The sequence below is a fragment of the Castanea sativa genome, chromosome 10 (genome assembly GCF_040712315.1).
Source record: "Castanea sativa cultivar Marrone di Chiusa Pesio chromosome 10, ASM4071231v1".
NCBI classification, from domain to species: domain Eukaryota; kingdom Viridiplantae; phylum Streptophyta; class Magnoliopsida; order Fagales; family Fagaceae; genus Castanea; species Castanea sativa.
The window spans coordinates 1,014,400-1,024,848 of record NC_134022.1 but is presented as its reverse complement, the minus strand read 5'-3'; the positions used below and the strand labels follow the sequence as shown (position 1 = coordinate 1,024,848).

Genomic DNA, 10,449 nt, shown 5'->3' with positions numbered 1-10,449 from the left:
GTATGTGTATGTCAATATACTTTGGTCTTTTCTATTTTGATTTTCTAATTCATGAACAACTTATTTTCTAGAAACAAATCAAATATATGTGTAAAATAGCCCTTATATTTCAACTTCACCATTAATTTCTTTCACATATTTCTTCAAGAAACGTGCACTAGGGGTGCCAATCTTTAAGATTCTGGTATTTAAACTTCAAGGAACATGCACTAGGGTGTTTGTTGGTATAACATGATTTCTTAGAAAATTAAGCGCATAAATTCTTAAATTTGACAATGAATTTTTTTTTTTTTAGAAGAAAACATGATTACTGATATTAATTCAAAGTTGAAACATCTTGAAGAAAGCAATCATAGAGGTCAGGAAGAACAAACTCCATCCAGACCAAAATAGGAAAAGAAATCTTCGCTCTTTTAGCTAAGGCATCAGCTAAAGTATTACCTGCCGAAAAGTATGAGAGAGAAGTTTTGTAATGAACTAGCATAAGACAACGTGTCTTTGATAATATGTCCGAAGGAAGACTGCAGCAAATTATTTTGACGTAAGCCTTTATTGAGATTTCCGAATCACCATCAAAGCTGGAACTACGAAAGCAAGTTCAAGAATGAATAGTACAGCTCTTCTAGCCGCCAAAGTTTCAAATAATAGTACTGAAGATGGCATGGGAATCTTTTTGGACAAAGCAGCCATAACGCACCCTCGAGAGTTTCACACTACTACGCCGATACTTGCTTCCTGCAAATTTTCAAACGCATAGCCCCATCAAAGTTTGTTCTTAGTTCACCAAGGTCAGGGGGTTTCCATGTTGGTTGAATGGCTGGAACCAGTTTTGGAGGAGATAGTCGAGCTTGCTGAAATTCCAGCAACATGTTACACGCATGATCATACACCAATTCCAGCAGCAGCACTTTCTCTCACACTCTAATTTTATTTCTCTGGTTCCAAACAGCCCAGCATGTCATAGCAAAAACATTGAAGCTTCTGTGTTTTTCCTGCACTAAGTCCACCAGCTCAACAACAGATTGCAGTTGCTGTCCAACGTTATGTAGCCCAGCAAAGCCTCTCTTCCGTACCGCTTGAATTTTTTTACAGCCCCACAGTGCATCAAGTATGGTTTCAGGCTCCTTCAAACAAAGACTACAAGTTTGATCACCGAGAATCTTGCTCTTACACAGATTTGATTTGGCGGGCAGAGAGTCATGCATGCTCTCCATAACAACGATTTCACCTTGCCTGGCAATTAAAGCTTCCATAGGTTTGACCAAAATTTTTTTGAAGGCACCGAAACTGAACTAGAAGCACTGTCCTGATTTGTCTCCACACACACAGCTTCATAACCTGACTTAACAGAGTATAACCCATCAGTACATAAAGGCCAATATAAGGCATCAGGTTGGGGATAAATAGGCAACAGAATGCCCTTTATTTTTTGAGCCTCATTAGGATGGAACAAACTGTCTATAAGCCAAATATTCCACAAACCCGAACTACCATCAATTAGAGCAGAAACAGTGGATTCCTTTGGCAGAAAAGATATAGGAGAGATTATTTGACAATGAAAGTGAATTAACCTAAATGGTGCTCAGGTTTATATATCAATGTGAAAGCATAATATGGCTCATTTTTACTCTGTTGTAATTTTTTTGGGAAGGCTGTGTACACATTCTGTGTCCATTAGCTTTTCTCTTCCTAATAAAGTTATTACTTATCAAAAAATAAAAATGATCATATAAGAATGTAGAGGAAATAAATCCTTTTTTTTTTACAGGAGAAAATTGCATATGCTAATTACTGTTGCCTAACATAACCAAGTAAACTAAAGAAAATGTTAACAAAAGGAAAAGAGAGAGAGAGAGAGAGAGAGAGAGAGTTTTATGATGCAATTGGTTACCACAAAAGCAAGTAATCAATGACATAGGACCAATAATTTTCTTTTCCAGTTGCAACAGTGATTTGGAGAGCAGGACTAAGGCAAATCCTTTACATATAAGATTATAAGTTTTGTAACCTTTGGAAGCTATTGTTGCACCTAAAATGAAAGTGAAAAAAATACTGATAGAATCATTAAAACACTGGTAGCTATCAACATTATTTAACTAATTTTTTATTCTTCTATAATGGCCTCAACTGGTAAGCATCTAACCTCGTGTCAAAGAGGATCTAAATAATGAATTTCCATTCACCAACACAATCATATCCAAGCAAACACCGCCACCATCAAACTACCATCACCCCCTTACCCCAGCGCCATCACTCCACCAACTACCATCATCATCCTTACCACATCACCATGACCACCAGCATTACCATCAGGCCACCTGCAATTGTATTAACCACAACTGCATACCATCCTTGCATTTCACAAAAAAAAAAAAAAAAAAAAGCAACATCAACCTATCCCACCATTACCCCCATTGCCAACAGATGCATGTGTGCCAACTGCCAAGTATCAACCACAAGTTGGTAAAGAGAAAGAACATGAAATATTGTAAGTATTTAATTGAAATTTGATCATTTATAGCCATACAAGGCAAAGTACAAAATTATATAGATATAGAACCACAGGATGATCGAAACCACAACAAAATGAAAATTCTGCCAGTTCAAGAAGAACCAAAACTGAATTACAAATTAGAGGTACTTACGTCTCATATAATTTAATAAGTGATCTTGGCCTCTCATAACCATCTTCCTTCTGTTGAGGCTTTGGTTTCCCAGCTTGCCTTGATTTTGGTTTCCAATTGGCTTTAATTAAAGACTGACCTAATAAGTCAGCAATGTCTGTTGCCATTGCCTCAGCCTTCTTCACGTATGGAAAAGTTTCCTCCTTGAAGTGGTGTGATAGCCACATATACATAGACAACATTTGATGCTTAGTCTCAAGATCCAAGAGCTCTGCATCATTTCGAGCAGAACCCTTGGGCACCCTCATTGCAATATTGACAGGAACATCCAGATTGTATGCTGAAGCAAAACTAAGGAGATGGTGCATTGCTTTTGGGTCTCTTATATTAACTGGGGCAAAACAAAAGTTAAAACGATCTTCAAGAGATAATCCCTGTACCTTCTCCAACATATTTGCGACCTTCTTTATATGATCATGTCGACGCAGAAAGTATGATCCATCTAGACAGCAATTTTCACCAAATTTTTCAAGAAGATGGCAGAATGTAACATTAGGCAGTTGCCCAGCAAACAGTTCAACTTGTTCAAAGAAAGGAAAGAGACCGACTTTCCTTACATCTTCAAAAGGTTACTTCAAACACTCAATCAAGTAGTCTAAATCTTCTAAACGCAAGGTTGTTCTGAGTCCGTCTGGATAGCGGCTTCCTCTACGGCCAGCTCTTCCAGCAATTTGTTTCACCTGTGATGCTGGAACTGGAACAATCTTGTCTCCATTGTATTTTGAAAGGCTATAAAAAACAACCCTTCTAATGTTAAGATTCAAACCCATTCCCACAGCATCACTAGCAACAAGCACATCAAATTCATTATCTTGATCATTGAATAGAGTAGCTTGCTCCCTACGAGTTTCTGGTGGCAAGGCACCATAAATTACACAACAACGGTGATTGGTGTGTTTTTCAATTGCCATTTTAACCTCAAATATTTCTCTCCTCGAAAAAGCAACCACAACAGGGTCTTGGCTTCAACCACCAACGGTTTAAACCTCTCATAATGCTGTTCATGCAACTGATCACCAGTTTCTGCACAGATCATTCGAACTACAATACTCAAAAACACTCGGACCCCCACATAAATGTATCTCATCAGCCTTCAATCCAAGCAATGCTCCTGTCCAAGCATAACCCCTACATGGGTCTGCCATCATCTGAATTTCATCAATAACAGCCACATCGTACAAGTCATCTGTCGACACCATTTCCACAGTACAGGCAAATATGGTTTGAAAAAGGGACAATTTTTTTTTTTCTTGACCTGTGTGTAGAGCACAGTAAACCCCAAGTAGCCCTCACATCTCTCTAAACCCACATCATCATCATCATCACTAGCCACCATACAATCACCATTTTCCAATTCAACTATGGTTGAATCACCAACGTTGCTACAACCTTCCTCCTCATCATCTACTACACTACGCAATTCAACAGTTTTCCCAACATCAGCATCAAAATCACATTCAGAATCAACCACAGTCAAATTAGACACACCATGTTCATCATCACTGAATGCTGAAGAAGAAGAAGAAAAGGTTTGGCATGGAGGGTGGCAGTAAATTTGAGAGGTTGTTGTGAGAACAAATTCTTAAAAGAGTGAATAAAAGTGGAAAATGGAGGGTTTGGGATAGGGACATCCTCGGCAGGAGTAATAAAGCGACAATGGTGGAAAAGAAAAGGTGGGTAATATAAAGAAATAAAAGATTGGTTAAATAACAAAACCTTAATCCTAGAAGAAGAAGAAGAAGAAGGGTGTTTCTTAGGTTACATGATTGATCATTATATTTATTTACTTTGAAATTATTTCTTTAAAAAAAAAGAACATCACTTTTTAACCATTATAAAAAAATCATCATTCTAAACATTTTATTTAATTTGAAATTAAAATTTTTAAAAAAGCTTATCATTTGTTAACTAATTGTTGTTTTTTAAATCATCATTGTAAACATTTTTTGAAGTCAAACAACAAACATATATGTCATGTCCCAAATCCGATACCCGGATTTGTGACCATGACCGGCATGTTAATATCAAGCCTAAATCTGGTATTAATAAGAACCAACTAAACTTTTACAAAACTTTCCCTCTTTCTTTTCATTTTTTTTTTTTTACTTCTTGATATAACTTTTCACTTGATATTCAGAGCATTTACATTGTACTTCAAAGAATAACATAATCCACCAGTTACTCAAATTCTGAATTTCACATAATACATCTCTTACTACTTTAAGGTACACAACTTTCATTAGATCCTAATGTACACAATACTGTAAAACCAAACATCAAATTGCTAGTTTGGGATCTATACTTTTAAAACTAAAACCAGCTCATTCCAAAACTCGACTAAGGCTCCCTCTACTCCAAAATAAAACTTGTTGATTGAAAGAGTGGAAGGGGTGAGCTACACAACTCAGTAAGGATAAGATACGTAAGAATTTAATAAGAATGCATGTAAATCAAATCATTTTATTTTATAAATATTCAGATAGGAGAACATCTTTTCATGCATAGTATTTTATACTATTCATAATAATAACTTATACGCTCTTCATAGGAAAATAATTGTTCTCTTTTTTCTTATCGGAATAATATTACTAAAACCTTTCGGATTAAACTTCTTTCATTTCTTACAAAATCACCAAATATAATATATATATATATATATATATATATATATACTTGTTACAAAATAATCATTTTAACTTAAATCTGATAATTGGTAACTTTGTCTTAAACTAGAAACATCTTAACGAATAAAAAAACTTTTCTTTATAAACTTATTCTTATAAAATATTATAACTTTCATAATCATAAAACTTAACGTTTCTTAAAAAACATCTTTCTGATGATTTTTTAACATAAACTTATATCGTCATCAAAAGCTTTATCTTTATAGAACGCTAAAACATTTTCATCAGATTCTTTATCTTTAAAGCACGATAGAATTTCAAAACTTTTATCTTTGAAGAACAACTTTTCATTTCATCATAAATTTATTTTCATGAGAGCTTTTAACTTTTCACAATGCATTTAAACAAATCATTCTCTCATAATCAATAAAATAATATAGATGTTCATAACATATTGATTAATCCATATCTGATAATTCAAAACTTATTGGGAGGCTTCTAGCACCACAGTGCTAGGCATCCAGCATTCCCATAATGTCAGGTATTCTCGGGATCACATCATAATACATATCTTTAACCATAGGGATAGGTTAGCATCCTCCACAAGTTGACCGTTACCAACAAGGGCAGGTACAACAAAGCCAGTCCCACTTATAATGGCCAACTAGATAACATTTTCCATGGAAAGCCAATAATTTAACTCCTTAAAACACTATATATATATATATATATATATATATATATATATATAGACACTCATAGATTCATGATTTCCTAATTTTACAAACCACAAATACCATTACTAGAAATTTCATGGAGAAATCATGGATTCTAAGGTGAGAGTAGCTAGAACCCTTACCAAGTTTAAGGGGAAAATAGAAATAGAATCACTCTTGCATGAAAGGATTTCCCTTTCCTAGTGGCTGGACCAGAAAGAATGAGAGGTAGAGAGCTTGAGAGAGTTGTTGAGTCTTCTAGTTTCTTTGAGAGAGTAGAAAGAAGAAATGAGATGGAACTTATATTTCTTTTAATATGTGGACCTGTGGGTTTGGAAAAGAGACTCAAGAGAGCTTCTAGCTCTTTCCTGAAGAGAAAAGAGAGTAAAGTGAGGTGAGAATTTTGATTTATTGGACCCGTGGAAACAGAGAGGGAGATAGCTTCTTGGAAGTTCTAATGTCTTGAGAAAAGTCAAAGAAGAAGCTAGGTGGAGCTTGTTCATTGCATGGCTGGCCAAGTCTTAGTCTTTGGGGTTTAAGAAGATAACATGTGTCAACATGTTGAATTTCACTTGGTTGAATGTGTGGGTGAAAATTTCTACTATAACATCTCATTCATCGTACCTAATTAAAACACCATGTATCTAACAATTTAAACCACTTAATATAGTTTTGTACATACTTAGTATATATTTATAATACAAATAGCCATTCAATTATTTATATTCTTTACAATTCTTATTCAATGATATTATAAAATTATATGTTTATTAAATACTCTTCTGTTAATTATAGAAAGAAAGTAGCTTAAAATAATAATTAACCACTCAAACACATAGTTTAACTATAAAGTTGGGTTGGGGTGTTACAATATATATGATAGTTTGACTGAAAAGTATATATTATATTGACCATTAATATATATATATATATATATATATAAGTTAATGTACAATAGAATAGGAAAGAATAAATTGCTTCCTATCGATATGCCCAAGTCACTGCCCTGATTTGTGTAGTCTAATAGTTGTATACTTGATATTAGGAACCTAGCATTTATGGTGACAAATATTGTAAATGATGTAGAATATTTTACATTTCATTAGGTGATCTACCCAGATGTTATACACACAATAAGTTAATAACACAAATTGGGAGATTATTTTACATAATTATACACAACAACATATATACATTCCTTCAAAAGCATATTTTTCTAATACAATATGTCATACAACTAACCATAGGTTCACTTTCTTTGCACTATACTTACATTCCTTCAACAGCAGATTGTAATAATACATTTACACTAATCCATAACTTCACAAAAAGAAGCACTCTTTTAGTCATCAGTATCTTTATACTATCAGTATCCAAAAGGGGCTTTACAACACCTACCTCCAAAAGGGACCATAACCAGCTATCCACATTCAAAAAGTCCAATTTAGTCAAGTCCCTATCAAAATATCAATCCCAGATGTACATTCTAGCACATGAGCAAACCCAATATTTGTCTCCACTAATTTTCCTTCACAGATGTTCCTCGTTTACGCATTCCTTCACAGATATTCCAACACTACATCGATTGTATTTTAGAATTAATGTCGTTCCTTATTCTCTTTTATACAGTTTTATGCAATCTTCAACATCATTATTATTATCTTTTTGACATCCAATAACTTCATTATTTGATTGTGAAAAACTTCTAATTCCGTATTAATATTAAAAACTTCTAATTCCATATTGTAATAATTCCATTATTATTATTATTATACTCTCTTTTATTTTATTTTTAATTTCTTTTGGATACACACATAAGTTTACTCTTTTTTTTTTATTAGGTTTTTGAAAATTTATTTATATTAGACTCTTTGTCTTTTGCACCTCATTAACTCACCTAGAACAAAAATTTTAAAAACTTAATTAGGACACGTGGTGCAAAATTAAATAACAGTTGGAATCCAATTTAGAACCCAGTTGAATTTTATCTTAGTTTTTCTTATTACGCTCTGTTTGTTTCAACAATGATTTTTTCTAGAAAATGAGTCATTTTCCAAGAAGCATTTTCTATAAAACTATCTTATTTTCCAATGTTTTGTAGTAACTTTAAATAAATTGAAAAACAGTCTCTTAACTTCTCTTATTTAGCTTGATGTGAGATAGAGTTGTTTTCAAAAAAAAATTAATGGAAAACAATTCTAAAAATAAGCTATACTTTTTATATTGACCAAAGATAGTTTTCCTTTGACTCATCTTTTTTTATGCTACCAAACACTTGAAAACTATCTTTCCTTTGACTCATTGCTTCATTTATTTCGATGAAAAACCTTGTGTAAAGATAGTTTTCAAGTGTTTGATAACATAAAAAAATATGAATAAAAGAAAAACTATATTTGGTCAACATAAAAAAAATGTCTTATTTTTAGAGATCGTTTTCCATTAATTTTTTTTTGGAAAACAACTATATCTCACAGTAAGTTAAATAAGGGAAGTTAGGAGGTTATTTTTCAACTCATTTATAGTAATTAACAAATATTAGAAAATGAGATAATTTTATAGAAAATGCTTATTAGAAAATGACTCATTTTCTAGAAAACACCATTGTTAAAACAAACAGAGCGTATATATATATATAGATTAGATTAGGCCTAGTCTACAACTATAAATGTTAGGCCATTTTGTAATTGTATTTGGTTATGTAATGTATTATAAACCCAGTTTAAAACACTATTATTATTTTCATGTGTGTTCTAAACTTCTAATAGGTATTATTGTTTACTCAAAAAAAGATAATAAGGATGTTTATCCTACATTGGTTGTGTGTGTTTAGTGTCCGTTGTTTATAACCACAGTTTACAACTACAAAGGTTAGGCCTTTTTGTAATTGTACTCTGATTATGTAATGTATTATAAACTAAGTTTAAAACACTATTATTATTTTCGTGTGTATTCTAATAGGTATTACTGTTTACTCAAACAAAGATTAGATATCAAATATCAGATTAGATTATAGATTTAATAGTTACAATGAATCCTAAATATTTTCTTTAGAAATAATAGAAAGTGTCCAATTAGGCTACAAGGTTGTTGGTGTGGGTTCCAGTTATTGAGAAGGTACTTAGTATCAAATGATACCATGTTAGCAATATCAAAATTCAATAAACGTGAGATAAGTCAGCAAAAAATAACTATCCTACTAACAAATGAGAGATATGTGTTAGTGGACAGTACTTTTTATACACATGTCTCTCATTTTTTGAATTTTAATATGGATGACGTGGTATTGTTTGATACAAAATACTTTTTTCTAGTAGTAATTTAACTGGTAGGATCTCTAATAGTTGAAACTAAAAAAAAAAAAAAAAAAATACTGCAAAGTTATTGATAGAAATAAGTAACTAAATCATGACTAATGCAAATGGCTGGAAACTGTTTGTAAGAAAATTAATTATAAGTTGGAAGTCACTCATCTGATTTTTTTTTTCTTTAGTACTATTTAAGGGCTTCTCCTATTTGGAATACTCTTTTTTTTTTTGGTTAAAAAATAGCCCTACACCCCTATGTTTAATTAGAGACAAAATTAAAGAATAATCCGGTAAAAAATACAACTTCAACTCTCACTAAAATATTACTTAAAAAATATGGCTACTTTCCTATTGATTTTTAAATTGTTTTTATTTATTTATTTATAAATTAGATTTTCAAAATAAAAATTATATATAAAATAAAAACACAGGTTTTTTTTCTACAAAAAAAAAAAACTCATTACAGGTACAAAGTGCGTTTGATGAGACTAATAATTTATGGACAAAATTTAAGTACAATACTTTAGGTACTATTCCTTAAATTTTTCACTTAAAATTAAATCATATGACTACTTAACTAAAATATACACTCTAATCTAATAAAAAAAAATACGCCCAGCAAAATCTAAAAAGAAAAACTTAATCAACAATATCTAAATCTTTGCAACGATTTATAATATCTATGGGACGTTTGCAAATTGCAATCTAGAAATAACGTACAAATGAAATGATCGAGTGCAGTGATGTAGATGGGTTACTTACGGACCCCACCTCCCTAATCGAGGACATCGCGATCAGTCAGAACAGACTTTTTTGTATAATTGTGTTGATGAAGGAATCATGGGATTGTGTTTTGTTACTGTAGTAGAGACTAGAGAGAGAGACATGAACATTGATATTACCGACAGCCACAATACACAAACTCTTCTGGACCTCTTTTTTTTTTTCCTTATTATTCGCATTTCACTGACAGACACGTATTAATAACTATTCATAGAAACTCTCTTCCTTTGCTTTCCCGATTATCTTCAATCTCAGATCCACAAAATCCCACTATTTTTTTTTCCCATTTCTTTTATTATTAAAAAATTCAGTGAATTATATATTTTTATATATATAA

The 10,449-nt window shown here is 32.1% G+C and overlaps 1 pseudogene; it reads right to left on the bottom strand.

Annotated features, from left to right (window-relative positions):
• Positions 1 to 2,377: 2,377 nt before the first annotated feature.
• Positions 2,378 to 4,701, bottom strand: LOC142613452 (DExH-box ATP-dependent RNA helicase DExH18, mitochondrial-like; annotated as a pseudogene).
• Positions 4,702 to 10,449: the final 5,748 nt, after the last annotated feature.